Raw genomic sequence first — 15,388 nt, forward strand, 5'->3', positions numbered from 1 at the left:
CCTCAATTTTCTCAGTAATATAGGAAAGACAAAGTCATCTACTGTGAGAGATGAGAGTGAAAGTAAAACTGAAGACTTTAGGAGAGAGTAGAGAATTTGGAAGAACTCCCATGGGGAAACTAATAAGAAATCAATAGATGAAGACGTCTTATGAACATAATGAAAAGATTATGCTTGAAAGCAGTAAAGAACAGAAAATGTAAAAAAATCACCTAAAGTGCTCTCTTATGGGGCAGAAATGTGGTTGATCCTAGTCTAAAAAGAGACAGAAAATATTCACAAAATCAAGAGATGTATAAAGAGATTTTACATTCAAATCACACATTCCTAGACCAAAAAATCAAGTCCATTCCCTAGGCTAAACTGAACACTTTCACAAGGTAACCTCCTATGCAGAACTGGGTCTTTTATATTACTATTCCAAAAGGTTATTCTAACCAAAAAAATTCTAGTTCCAATCGTCTCTAAGTATAAACTTGAAATTTACAAAATTGACATAACTGAATCAAATGTAAAACTCATTTTTATATTATTTTTATATTTTAAACAGCCAACCATGGAAACTAAAGTTTTCTAATATTCTCCAAGTAACATTAAGTAAATTTCTGAGCTGAAAATAGATTTCCCACAGAAGCAAGGTAAAGGGACCATAGCAAATCTTTTCATATTTTTCACTGGAAGAGATTTAAAGCATACTCCCTACTTACAAATATACACTATTTGGTAGTGTGTTTTCATCATGTATCTGTAAAATTTAAGGATAATCCTGGGATTAGATTAGAATGTTTATATAAATTGAGTTGCTGAAAACTTGGAACTCTAGTAAGTGTGGTAAACAAGTAAAGCTAATGTTTCACTCCTAGAATTTGAATCTTTTTAAATGTAAGTCTGAATAAACAGAAATCTAGTTTCAAAACCCTATTTTACTGTCAGTAAACAGTCACAGAAAACTACCCCTATTTGGAAAGTAGGATTTTTAAAAGGGAGAAAGATTAGAACTGCACAAAAGCAGTGAGTTATGGATAGCTGCTAAAATAAAAAGGCCATTCTCAATCATTACCCATGAATCAAGTTTCTCTCGAGTCCTTCATATTAATCTCATATGTTCATGAAGAGCTAACTGGATTACCACACACTGAACCATCATTAAGACAGGCTACCTACAGACCGACTAGGAAAATGTCATTCTTCTTCTTAATATCTAATAGCTATCATGGAGGTCAAGATAGTGACTGTGAAGGCATCCTGGGATCCCTGGGGTCAAGCCAAATTAACCCAGCTGACTGCTCTTGGGGGTTTTACATAATAGCACTCAAAGTGTTCTTGAATCATTAACAGGAACAAAACCACTTAGGGACTCTACCAGCAATTCCTGAATACCTGCAATGCTCCCTGCTCCCTTCCCTCAACAGCTGATTCACTCAACATTCCACATTCATATACTCAATAGCTAAAAGTGATTCATTTTTAGAGAGCTTCAGGCAGCACAAATATGCAAGGAAGGGCTACCAACATGGATCCAAAAGAATTCAACTGAATTGCCTTCTTAAGGTCATTTTATGGGTCTCCCAAGATGCTTTGGGACCCATTGTTGACAATAAGAGGGGAAAAAAAGTAGTGTTCTTCTATAAGGTAAGACTCCCACTCTACAGACTAAGCTACAATCACTGAGACCCTCCAAGAATTCCCAGTTTCGTGAAGAATCTGATGAGCAAAACTGCTACCATCATCCAACTGCCCTTTTAAAGGAGAATCACCTTATACCATAATGTACAATACAAAATGCCAGTTGTTGTCAAGCTGGTGGTCACCAAACTAGGTTTAAATGTATAAAGCTCTCTTGGGAAATAGAATTTTGCTAAGAAAATTCAGCCAGTGAGGTTGTCTAAGCAGATTTCATTGTACTATTCCAGCAGTAAGCATTTAGCAGTAGGCTTGCTTATATAATTTGGAAAAAAAAAACTTTTTTATAAACAGCAAATTCTGAGTTACTTTATTATGAGTCAGAGTTCAATTTAAATGGTTATTCACTTTGACTTCCTGTGGTGGCATCCCATTTCTCATTAAACTAAAGTGTATATTCGAACAAATAAAAACACAGTCTTTGCAAGCTAACTGTAGAGAAAGTTCTCCAATAACTCAGATTTTTAAAGGGCATATAAAGGAAGACAGTATATAACCAAGGGGGAAAATTCTGAAAGTCAGGAAGCATTTATTAAGCACCTACTTTGCACCACTGACTAAGCACCAATGATACAAAAACAGGCAAAAGACAGTCCCTGTTCTCCATAAGCTCCCACTCTAATGGGGGAAGACAACATGTCGGCAACTCTCTTCTCACAAAATACCAGGAAAAACTAGGGATAACCAATAGAGGGAGGAATTAACATTAAAGGAGACCAGCAAAGACTTCCTTGTAGAGGAGTTTTAAGGTGAGACTTGGAAAGAGACACCGAGAAAGAGATGAGAAGAAATATTCCAGACATGGCAGACAGACAGAGAAAATGTCCAGTCTGGAGATGGAATGTCTTGTTTGACACTCAAGTAAGAAGGTCAGTATTACTGGATCTCAGATTAGGGTCAAGGTGAGTGAGGAGTTAAGAACAGTGGAATAGTAGGAGGCAGCCAGGTTGTAAAGGGCACTGAATACCAAAGAGAGGAATTTTTTTTAATGTGTTATTGAAGGGGAGTCATTCAACTTTGGGTGCGTGAGGGATGGCATGCTCAGACCTGTGGGACATGGACTAGAGTGGAGACACTTGAAGCAGGGTGAATGACCAGCAGGCTCCTGAGTTAATTTAGGCATGAGTCAAGGAGTGCTGGCATTAGGGTGGTGGCAGCATCAGGGGAGATAAGGGATAAAGGTAAAATTGACAGAACTCATCAAGAGATCTGAAATGAGAATGAGAATGTGTGAGTAGTCAAGGAAGATCCCAAGGTTGTGGACAAACGTAGTAGAACTGGGTCATCAAGGTCAAAGCTCAGAAGAAAGCTTTCAAAAATGGTAAGAATAAACTGTTTTTAAAAGGCATATTCTGAGCAAGAGAAACAAAGAAGAGAAAAGTCCACTGACTGAAGCGGATGGAGCAGGATGACAAAAGCAAATTATCCAACTTCTTTGCAGCTTATTTCTTCTCTATCAAGGCAAATGCTTTTCAAAAGGATAAAACAAACATCTTTCAGAGGAAGGATAGAAGACAAAGAAACAAGAGAATGAATTTGTTCAAAATGAATTCAAATCTCTAGACCTGGCAAAGTGAGTTCTTCCTAGGTTTTGAAAGAACTCCTCAATGTGATCCTGAAACACTATCCTCCTATCCATTTCTCCAACCCTTGCAATCTGGCTTCCTATTCCACCACGCGAATGAAATTACTCTCCACAAGATCAGCAAGGATTTCTTTGCTAAATCGAATGCCCTTTGTCAGGTGGCAGTCTTTCTACACCTCCCTATAACATTTTACATAGCTGACCGTCTCTTCTTCATAGATATTTTTCATGACACTTCTTTCTCCCAGTTCTTTTACTCTTATCAGTCTATAAGTTTAATCCTGAGACTTTTTGTGTTCTTGCTCTAATTTGCACTCTCCATGACCTCATCATAGCCCATGGGTCCAATTATTATATCTCAGCAGATAACTCACAGATTTACATAAACATTCCTCATTCTTCCCCATGGAGTTCTAGTCCAGCATCATCAAATTACCCTGCCAGACATCTCCTCTTTTACATCTCACAAGCATCAAACTCAACAATGCCTCAAACAGGGTGGTCATCTTTCCTTCCCCTCCAAAAAATCCATCCCTCTTCCTAACTTCTCTATTTGTGAAGGTACCATCACACTCAGTAACTCAGGTTCACACTCAGTCACCCTTCAACCAATAATACACTAAGCATACATTAAGCTTTTACTAAGTGCCAAGCACTGTCCTAAATCCTGAGAATACAAAATGAGGCAAGTGACAGTCCATCCACTCCAAAAGTTTAAAGTGTGATGGTCAGGGGCAGCTAGTAGCTATGTAGATAGAGCACCAGATCTAGAGACAAAAGGTCTGGGGTTCACTTCTGGCCTCAGGTACTAATGTTGTGACCCTAGGCAAGTCACTTAACCTGGTCTGCCTCACCCTTATCACTCTTCCAACTGATACTTAATACTCATTCTAAGACAGAAAGTTTTTTTTTTTTTTAGCTAATAGGAGACAATACAGAAAAGGTGGCTGAAAAGCCACATACCCCATCCAAATCAGTTGCCAAATCCTATTAGGTTTATGTACCTTGATGATGACATTGATCCAAGCTCAGGCCTTCTATCATATATCACCTATATTAGAGGTTCAATTCAATAAATATTTATTTATTAAGAACACAGAATATGCTGGGCACTGTTCTAAGTGCTGAGGATACAATAAAGAAGTATTTAGAGAAATACAGTCCTTGCCCTCAATGAGTGTACAGAGAATTCAATAAAAGGAAGATGGAAATGTTGGGCACCAGGTGCCTGGGGAAACCAAGCAGAAACACTAATGTTAAATAAAGTTATCTGAAAAGTTCTGAGCCCTCAAAAAAGGAAGGTTTAGGGTCACATTACTCAGTTCTGCCACCCTATCAAAGAGCCTAGCAGACACAGCAGGCAGTCCTGAATGTAGCCATACATAACCAGATTAAAATATGCCTGGAAAATATTTAGCAACGTAAAATACAATCGTGCATACATAATGGTGATATGTAGTTTTCAAAGTCAGTATGTGGGCTATAGAGATCCTTATGTATGGTTTAGTGACCCATTTCGATTTGAGTTTCACACCACTGGTATAAACTATGGCTTCACACCACTGGTCTAGACTATGACAACAGCCTAATTGGTCTTCCAGTCTTCAATCTCATCTCTCCATCTACTGAACTTAGAGCTGCCAAGACTGATAATTCTTTTAAGAAAAAAAAAAAGTCTAACTGTGTCATAAAGCCTCTATGACTCTCTTTTATCTCTAAAATAAAATACAATTCCCCAAATGCAATTTGTAAAGTTCTTAGCATGGTGCCTGGAAAGGAGGAGGCATTTAATGAATGCTTGTTTGTTTTTGCTTCTTTCCTTTCTTTTTTTCTTCCTTCCTTCCAGGCTCTTCTGGCTACCTCCGTTCCCCACAAAATCTAAATCTAAGATTTCACTTTCCTTCCCCCTCACATAATTTACATTCCAGGCAAACTGATTTATAACTAGCCCTTCCCAATACACATTTTTTCTCTTTTGGTGCCTTTACATAAGCTATCTCTTTCCTCTCGAAACTCATCCCAACTGGAACACATATACAGAGAGAGACACACACTCAAGCCCACTTCTACCCTCCTGCCTAGAATACTTTTCCTCTTAGCTTCAGATTCTAGGAATTCCAGGCCCCAAGCAAACCTTAAAGAGCTAGGTAAAATGTTATTTTTAATCATTCTCATCATCATCATCATCATTATTAGTACTACCATCCCAAAAATTTCTTTGATTTATTTTGTATACAATTTTCTTCTTACCTCTAGGCAAATCAATCCATCTAAGAGTTTGTTCTCTATTCTCAGCCTTCTTGACCTCTCTGCAGACTGAGTATACTGTAGATCATCACATCCTCATGGATACTTCCAGCCCTCTAGGTTTTCATGACAATATTCTCTCCTGATTTTCTCCTCCTACCTGTCTGACCACTCCTCCCAAGTCTCCTTTGCTATATCTTCATCCATGTCAAGCCCACAAACCATGGATGCCTCCAAAGGCTCTGTGGGCAGATGGGGTTTTCAGAAGAACTATTACTTGTAAGTCTGAGGGCTTGCTGAGACCTTTTTGGAGCTGTCCATTCACCTTTCACCCAACTCTCATCCACAGATCCAAGAAGCTGTAGTATTCCCAGAGGCCACACCCCAGTAAAAGATGGGCTAAACTAGGTTGAAGGTAACCAATATGCCTCAAATTTGGTTGTGAATTGGGGGGGGTGGGGAGTGTCTACCCAAGAAGTCATATGAAGACTTCTCCTGAAGGAATGGGTGGATAAGAACAATTGGTTCCAACGATCATGAAGACTGAAGCAGATGCTTTTTGAGTACCTAGAGGTTAGTCAGACACCAAGGTCATCCACTGAATCCCAGAACACCACCCAGTATTCTGACTTCTGTCTTGCCACAGGACGTAGATGACTCTGGAAAAGAGAGTGAGGCTGACAACTTTGTGCAACTCTGCCTCACTTAAATACTCTTTACAAACAATATCTTATGTGATTATCTCTTACTTCTTATGGGGTTTATTTATCAACTCTAAGCAGATGATTCTCTGAACTATTTATGGAGCCCAAATTTCTCTTCAGAACTCTAGGTTTCACTTCACCAATTGCCTATTGTATTTCATTCATATTTAGGGCTTCCAAGCTCAACACATCCAAAACAAAACTCATCTTTCCTCCTAAACTCTCCTCCCTCTCAACTTTCCAATTACTGTCCAGGGCACCATAATTCTCCCAGTCACAAAAGCTGGAGATCTAGGTGCCATCTTCAACCCTTCACTTGCACTCATCTGTTGTCAAATCTCACTTCTACCTTCGTAACACCTCTCTTCTACATCCCATTCTCTTGGCTCAGGGTGACCACCTTAATACAAGATTTTCATCACTTATTGCCTAGACTATTACAACAGCCTTCTAATAAGACTCCCTGTTTCAAATTTCTAAGTCTCTCTCCCTCTCCTGAATCCATTCTCCATTTAGCTGCCAGAGATTATCCCAAAGGAAAGGCCTGATTCTATCAGATCTCCATTCAATAAATAAACACTGATGGCTATATACTTGGACCCTCCAGAATAAAGTACAAAGACCCTTGTTTGGCATTTAAGGGCTCTTCATAATCAGACTTTTTCCTACATTCCCAGTCTTTTTTATTTTTTATGCTGGTTCACATACTGTACAGTACAAATGGGTTTATTAACTGATCCCCACATAGGACACTCCATCTCCCAGGTCTTTGCTTTTGTATCCCCCATGTGTCTCCCTCCTTGATGCCTCCTTTTAACTTCTCTGGCTTCCTTCAAGATTCAGTTCAAATTCCACTTTCTGTAGTAAGCCTTTCCCAAACCCCCCTGCTGCTAGTGCCTTCCCTCTAAGATTAGCTTCCATTTGCTCTGTATAAATCCTGAAAGCAGTAGATAAAGCATTTCTTAAGCACTATGTATCAACTATTAGGCAGTATACCAAGTGCTAGAAATACAGATAAAAGAAAAGGGGGTGGAAGGAAGGGAGAAAAAGAAAGAAGGAGAGGGAGAGAATGAAGAATGTCTCTACCCTCAAGAAATTTACATTCTAATTAGGGGGAAGAAACATATAAACTCAAAGGTGGAGTTAGCAAGTAGTAAAAAAAAAAAAGTCTGTAGCTGAGCCTAGAGAGAAATTAGTGTGAAAGGCCTAGGTTTGAAGCAAAAGCTAACTTATCAAAGGAAGATATAACAAGGAGAGACACCTTTAGGAAATAGAGAGGAGAGGAAATGATGGAGATGATGCTGGAGAGAAGATGAAAAAGGCCTGAGTAAAGAGTGGAGCTGGAAGAAATAAGCATACCCAGTTATTTCTCTCTCTACTATATCTCTTCCATATAAGCATCTTGAGAGCAAGAAAAATGTTTTTGTCTCTTTATATTTTCAAATTTTCATGGTAGCAGTCACATTTAACAAATACTTAAATTAATTGTCCATTATTGTACAGGTACTTTGCAGATAGGAGGGGGGTGTAATCATAAAAGCTTTTTTGATAGAACGGCATAATTATAATCTTTAAGATCTTGGTGTCAATCTCAAATAGAAATGGGGCCACTAGCACATAAAGTATTCCTTGTGTAGGGCCTTAGAAAACCATGTATTAACATTATTCATGTTATATTTTATTTTTATTTATTTTATTAAACATTTCCCAATTGCATTTTAGTCTGTTTCACTGGGGCATGTGTTCAAACTCTACTTTAAGGAATCAGGGTGAACAGAAGTAGTCTCAGAAGCTGGAAATAGGCAGAAATCCCCTACTTTCAAGAAGAGAAGAAAATCAGATCTGGGAAACTATGGGCTGGCTTACTTGACACTGTTCTCTGAGAAGATTCTGCATTACAAAACAGATGGTTTTTAAGCACTTAAAAAAAAAAGAAGATAGTCACAAAAAGGTAGAATGGGTTAAAAAAAAGTTATGTCAAAAAAAGGGAAAGAACTTGTTTGTACAAAAATATTTATAGCTGTTCTTTTTGTGGTGACAAAGAACTGGAAACTAAAGGGATGTTCCTCAACTGGGGAATGGCTGAACAAATTGTGGTATATGATGATGATGGAATACTATTGTGCTATAAAGAATGATAAACAGGATAACTTCAGAAAGAGCTGGAAAGACCTACAATGAACTGATGCAGAGTAAAACAAGCAGAACCAGGAAAACACAGTAATTGCAATATTGTGGAACAGTCAAATGTGATAGATTTTGCTACTAACAGCAATACAATGATCCAGGACAATTCTGAGGGACTTATGAAAAAGAATGCTATAGACCTCCAGAGAAAGAACTGTTGGACTAGGATGCAGATTAAAACATATGATTTATCACTTCTTTATTTGGGTATGGGGTTTGGGTTTTATAAGATTATTCACTTACCAAAATAAATAATATGGAAATGTTTTGCATGATAATATATGTATAACCAGATTGAATTGCTTATCAGCTCCGGGAAGGGGAAGGGAAGAGAGGGAAACAATATTGATCATACAACATCAGAAAACTTATGTGGAAATTTATTAAAATTTAGAAAAAAAATTTTAAGACATGTAAAATTAAATTCAATTCCCCTTCTGATGAAATCAATGGAACTGACTATCAGGTTATTTGCATTTCAACAAAGATTCTGGTCATCTGTCTTACTGTTTGGACATGATCATGGTGAATCACAAAACAGCCACTAGTTCAATTTAGTAGATTGAAAGTTGGATAACACAACTTGTTATAACAAGTTGTAAATAACACAAAAGGAGAGATCAGTGGCCTGCCATTTTGGTAGAAGGGCTCTAGTCTAGAATTCTGGCCTTTTGCTTTTCTACTTGTCATTTTTATCCATTATTTGGATGAAAATACAGAAAGGAAATCTGAAAATGAAACAAAACTAAAAGTGCTTTTTAATACTTAGATGACAAAAATGAGGATTCAAAAAGATTTTGATAAAATGGAAAGATAAGCCCTAAGTAATAGATTATATTTAATGGGACCAAATGTAAATCCCTGCACTTAGATTCTTCTACAAAACAAAACAGAATTAGGGACACCTGTAATAGTAATTTTAGACAAACTCAATATGAACCAACAGTATAACAGGATTGCTAAAAAACACTAATACAAGTCTAGGTTCCATGAACAGAATAGTATTCAGAGCTAAAGAGGCATTAATTTTCTCTAACTTTTCCTGCTCAGACCATACTTATACTTTGTTCAATTCTGGGCACCAAATTCTGAGATACTGACACACTAAGATATTCCTGAGGATGGTAGCTAGGAGGATCCAAATTTAGGGGGTCCAAAATTCATACTGAATGATGAATGGCTCAAATAATAGGGAATGTTGACAGTGAAAAGCAAAGACATGGAGCAGCTACATTAGTGACCTTCAAATATATGAGGGCATCACCTGTTTTAGAAGACTAAGTATTGTTATGTGGTTTCCAAAGGATGAACTAGAACCAATGAGTGAGAGTAAAAGGATAGCAGAATTCAATAGAGAGCTTTCTAAAAATAATTTATGCCACCCAGTAGTAGAATGGGGTACCTTGTGAGACAGTTCCTAATAACTAGGTGAGGTAAGATCCTAATAACTGGAAATATCCAAGCAGAAGCTAGCTGAAACTTATCCAACCAAGATGCTGTGCTAGAGAGGTAATTCTTACAATAAGAGATTATACTTGGGGGAGGGGGAAAGCCAAGTAGCTAGTGGATAAAGAGATAGGCCTGGAGATGGAAGGACATGGGTTCAAATCTAAATTCATACATTTCCTAGATGTGTAACATTGAGTAAGTCACTTAATTCCATTTGCCCTTCTCTCTTAGAGTTGTACTAAGGCCCAAAAAAAAAGGGTCAAGAAAAAAAGAGGTTATGCTAGATGCCTTGTATTGTTCCTTGTTCATGGTAGCAACATCATTTTCACAATTCCCTTATAGTTCTAGGGTTGTATAAATTTTAAGAAAACAAACTTCTTCCTTCAAATCTTTGATTTTCACGCATGATTTTTTGTTCGAAAAACCTAACCATTGATTACATAGCTCAAACAATAATTTTCAAAATGGAACTGTAGCAAACTGATCAAGTTTGATGAGTAACACTGTGCCACTAGGCCTTTCAATTGAAATACATCTGAAATCAAACAATATTCAGGAACTGCCACACTGTGTCCCTTCTTATAAAATGGGGAAAGCAATGAAAAGTTTATTAGAAGAAAGCATTCCTTGAAGGGAGTTTGAAATGAAATAAAGGGCTTCATCAGTTCTGAAAGGTAATTTTTATACTTGGAGAAAAATATGAACTCTTGCCCTATAACTGAAAGAAGTTGTATATTTTTGTGCTTTCAACATGGCTACATCACTAGTAGAACTTTTTCATTACATTAAGACTTTCATGCAAGGAACTGTATTTTCCTAGTGCAATGTCTAATGCTTATAATAAAGGCACATTAACGACTGGCACCACAGTTTAAAAAAACTTGAAGTAAACAAAATTTTAATAGATCTATTAATATATCAGCTCAAAAAAAGCCTGAGGTTCCACATTTGTTGATTTCTTCAAGGACAATAATTTAACAAAGCTTAAAGCATTTAAAGATTTCAAGCAAAACACAAGCTGAAAGGAAATGTATTTCCTGAGCTAAGTCTGTGGCAGACTGAAATTATTACGTTCTTCAATTTTTTCCTTGAAGGCTCTCATGTCCAATACTGGAAGCACTTCTGAGGAGTGTTCGTTTTCATCTTTGGCTACTACTTATGAAGGAACTGACAAATATCCTATCTTTCTAAAAAATTTCCACATAAATGATGACTTCATAACATTTCCTGAATAAGATAGTATCATAATAAATGGGCCCACTTTACAGAGAACTAGTAAGTCACATAGCCTGGCAGAGGAAGTGTAAAAAATAAACTCGAATACAGGACTGCAATCCCCATGAGCCTTTGCTCCACTTCCCCAAAATGCCTTGTAATCTCACCTGGGCCAAGATCCAGAAGGTATTTAAGCTGATTCAAAGGCTTTTGAAGGCTCTCACTCTTGGACTTCGGTTTTGGGGCAGGCCTGGCTTTTTCCATAATGTAGGTGAGGTTGTGTCTAGGCCACTCTATGGCCTGGACACGTGTCTCTTATCTTGTATTTTCTTTAATCCTTAATCTTCAATAAACTTCTAAAAAATATAATACTCCTTGCAGAGAGAAACTAATTTCTACCTTGCCTCAGTCTCCCCATATTCCCTAAATTTTAATCTTTACAGAAGACTATAGTTAGCCTTTTCCTACTTTGAAACCACTCTGGAAACAACATTCAACTAAAAAAACTACTAAAGATCTTACCTTCTTCAGACAAGAAAGGAAAATTAAATGACCAAAGGGCTTTAAAAGAATGCATGCCCAATGTAACTAAAATCAGAAGGGAAGCAACAAATTGGGAAACAATCTTCATAAAAACCTCTGACAAAGGTTTAATTACTCAAATTTACAAAGAGCTAAATCAACTGTACAAAAAATCAAGCCATTCTCCAATTGATAAATGGGCAAGGGACATGAATAGGCAGTTTTCAGATAAAGAAATCAAAACTATTAATAAGCACATGAAAAAGTGTCCTAAATCTCTGATAATCAGAGAGATGCAAATAAAAACAACTCTGAGGTATCACCTCTCACCTAGCAGATTGGCTCACATGACAGCAAAGGAAAGTAATGAATGCTGGAGGGGATGTGGTAAAGTTGGGACATTAATTCATTGCTGGTGGAGTTGTGAACTGGTCCAACCATTCTGGAGGGCAATTTGGAACTATGCCCAAAGGGTGCTAAAAGACTGTCTGCCCTTTGATCCAGCCATAGCAATGCTGGTTTTGTACCCAAAGAGATAATAAGGAAAAAGACTTGTACAAGACTATTCATAGCTGCACTTTGTGGTGGCAAAAAATTGGAAAATGAGGGGATGCCCTTCAGTTGGGGAATGGCTGAACAAATTGTGATATCTGTTGGTGATGGAATACTATTGTGTTGTAGGGAATGAAGAACAGGATGATATCAGAAAGATCTTCAAGAACTGATGCATAGTGAAATAAGCAGAACCAGGAGAACATTATACACAGAGATGGACACACTGTGGGACAATCAAATGTAATGGACTTCTCTACTAGCAGCACTGCAATGATCCAGGACAATTCTGAGAGATTTATGAGAAAGAATGCTATCTACATTTAGAGAAAGAACTGTGGAAATAGAAACCTAGAAGAGAACATATGATTTATCACTTGTTTATATGGATATATGATTTGGGGTTTTGGTTTTAAAAGATTACTCTATTACAAAAATGAATAATATGGAAAGAAGTTTTGAGTGATAATATATGCATAACCCATGTCAACTCCAGGAGGGGGGAGGGAAGAAGGGAAGGGAGGGAGGAGAGGGAAAAAGGGAAGGGAAGGGGAAAAGGGAAGGGAAGAAAATAAGTTAAAAGTTGAGTAACTATTCCTCTACTATGTTTTATAAACACTACAGAGTTTGCACTGTCTGAATATGACAAAATGAGGCTCTCCATTTTAATTATGTGTAAATAACCTTGTAAATACTTTTTGTTCATTAAAGCTGAATGAGGTAAATTAATAATAGTAATAGATTATATTTGTAAAACACTTTGAAAATTTGTAAAACACTCTGCATATGGTATATCTCCTTTGATATTCAAAACAATCCTTAAGTAAATTCTGTTAGGATCCCAATCACACAGAGGCTGTAGTTGCAGCTAAGAGTGTCAGCCAAGAGTCACACAGATAATGTCTGAAGCAAGATTAGGACTCAGGGTCCTTCATGCCTTCAGTTTCAAAACTCTCCACTAAGTCAAGCTGCCTCCTGTAAACTATAAAAATAAAATTATATTTAGCAGACACTATTCTAGGGACAGAGAGATAAAACTGAAACATTGGTTGCCCTCAAGGAGCTTTCAATCTCTGGAGGGTAGGCAATATGCACAAATATGAGTATGCATCAAATAGGAGTTAATTTTGGGATCAAAGTTCTAGTGGCTGAAAGATTGGGGGGAAGAGTGTCTAGGAAAGGTAGAAAGTGGAATTTCAGCTAAGCCTTAAAAGAAACTAAGGACTCTATGATACATAGAGAAGTAAGAAGGGGGTGTATTACAAGAATGAGAAGCAACATGGAATCAGCTAGGTGGTTCAATGGATTGGGAGCAAAGCCTAGAGATGGGAGGTCTTGAGTTCAAATTTGACTTCAGACACTTCCTAGCTGGGTGACCTTGGGCAAGTCACTTAACCCCAGTTGCTCAGTCCTTACTACTCTTCTGCCTTGGAACCAATACACTGTATCCATTCAGAAGACCCAAAAAAAAAAAAAAAGAAAAAAAGAAAAATGAGAAATAACAAAGACACTGATAAGAGATAAGTACTGCCTACAAGAAATAGTAAGGTCAGTTTGAACCAAAGTGTGTATGAAGAGTAATACTGATGAAAAGGTAGGTGGGGCCAGGCTGTGGAGGTCTTTATGTACCAAAGAGTTTATAGTTGATCCTATAGGTAATAATGAACTGGAACTACTGTTGCTTACTAAATAGGAGAGTGACATAAGTCACTTTGGCAACTGAAAGATGGATTAGAGGAGGAAGAAACTTCAGGTAAGGAAACCAAAGAAAGGGAAATGGCAATAGTCTAGGCAGAAGGAAAAAGGATTGAACTGGGAAGTGTGGTACCTGAGCAGAGAGACAATGGATGTGAGATATGCAAATAGAAAGCCATCATGTGATAACTGAGTACTGTATATTTAGGATGAAGGAGAATAAGGAGTTGAGGATTACATTGAGACTTTGAACCTAGGTGACAATTAAACTGATTTAACCCAAAAGTATGAAAATAAATATTTTCTCTTACAAAGCTGATAAATACTGATCAATACTACAAACTGATAAAAATCAAATTAAATGATAACAATGTCCCTATCAATTGTATTCATGTACAAGTTCTAGGAAGAATAGAGAAATCTGTTTCAGTTCTTTTTGTAGTTTCTAAGTGTACCTCTTGTCACTCATACACACTAGTGTTTAATGTTCCATATTACAATGCTCTTTAAAACCTGTCACTGTCTACAAAATGTTCTTCAAAACTGGATATGCTCATATGTTGGCTTAATTAAATTCAATTCTTAAAGGTTTGTTATTTACAAAGGACTATTCTTAGGACTAGAAATATAAAAACAAATTGCTCTTGTCTTCAAGAACCTTATATCCTGAGAGAATTATTAAAATTCAAATGACTAAGTTTTTCATTCTAACACTGTAATGTTAGCTTAAATGTAATATAACAATAGACAGACATGAGAGGCAGCTTAGCATGGTGGATAGAAAAGCAAGGGTAGAAGCTAGGAAGACCTTGGAATCAAGTCTCTCTTGTAATACATCAAATCAGTGAACCTCCCTAAAAACCAAAGTGGCAGAGAAGATGCTGGCCTCCATTGGCAGAGGGATTTTCTTCACTCAAATCCCTTATACCAATGAAATTACAAATCTAGTCTCTATTCCTAAATAATGTATCTTTGTAGTTGTTGTTTTTTAAGTTCCCATTAATTCTTTATCCCACCTGATATAATGTTTCCCAATCCTTTTTTTTAAAGAGTATGCTTTATAGTAGTTAGCATAAAGCTAAAGAAACTTCACAAATGTTTTCTCTACCTAAACCAATGTCATGGTTTTTAAAATATAAAATAGTGCTGAAAATTCAAATCTAAACCTATCCTTTTTTCCTGAACACTTTTTATTTTTTATTTTAATAACAAATTTCCACCTAAGTTTTCCAAAGTTATATGATCCAAATTTTATCCCTCTTTTGTTCCCTCCTTCCTTCTGGAACTGACAAGCAATTCAACCTGGGTTGTGCATGTATTGTCATGCAAAACATATTTCCATATTATTCATTTTTGTAAGTCAATAATATTATAAAACCAAAATCCCCAAATACATATATGTCCAAATAAACAAGTGATAAATCATATGGTTTTATCTGCATTCCTAGTACAACAGTTCTTTTTCCAAAGGTGGAAGCACTTTTTTCCTTCAGTCCCTCAGAATTCTCCTGGATCATTTTATTGTTGTTAATGGAAAAGCTTATCACAT

At 36.9% G+C, this 15,388-nt stretch overlaps 1 protein-coding gene across 3 annotated transcripts in view; it reads right to left on the reverse strand.

The window, feature by feature from the left end:
- Positions 1–15,388, reverse strand: part of HS2ST1 (heparan sulfate 2-O-sulfotransferase 1) — a 214,239-nt gene that overhangs the window by 196,771 nt on the left and 2,080 nt on the right. The gene's annotated exons all lie outside the window — the stretch shown is intronic.

This window comes from Monodelphis domestica, chromosome 2, assembly GCF_027887165.1.
Source record: "Monodelphis domestica isolate mMonDom1 chromosome 2, mMonDom1.pri, whole genome shotgun sequence".
Lineage (NCBI taxonomy): Eukaryota > Metazoa > Chordata > Mammalia > Didelphimorphia > Didelphidae > Monodelphis > Monodelphis domestica.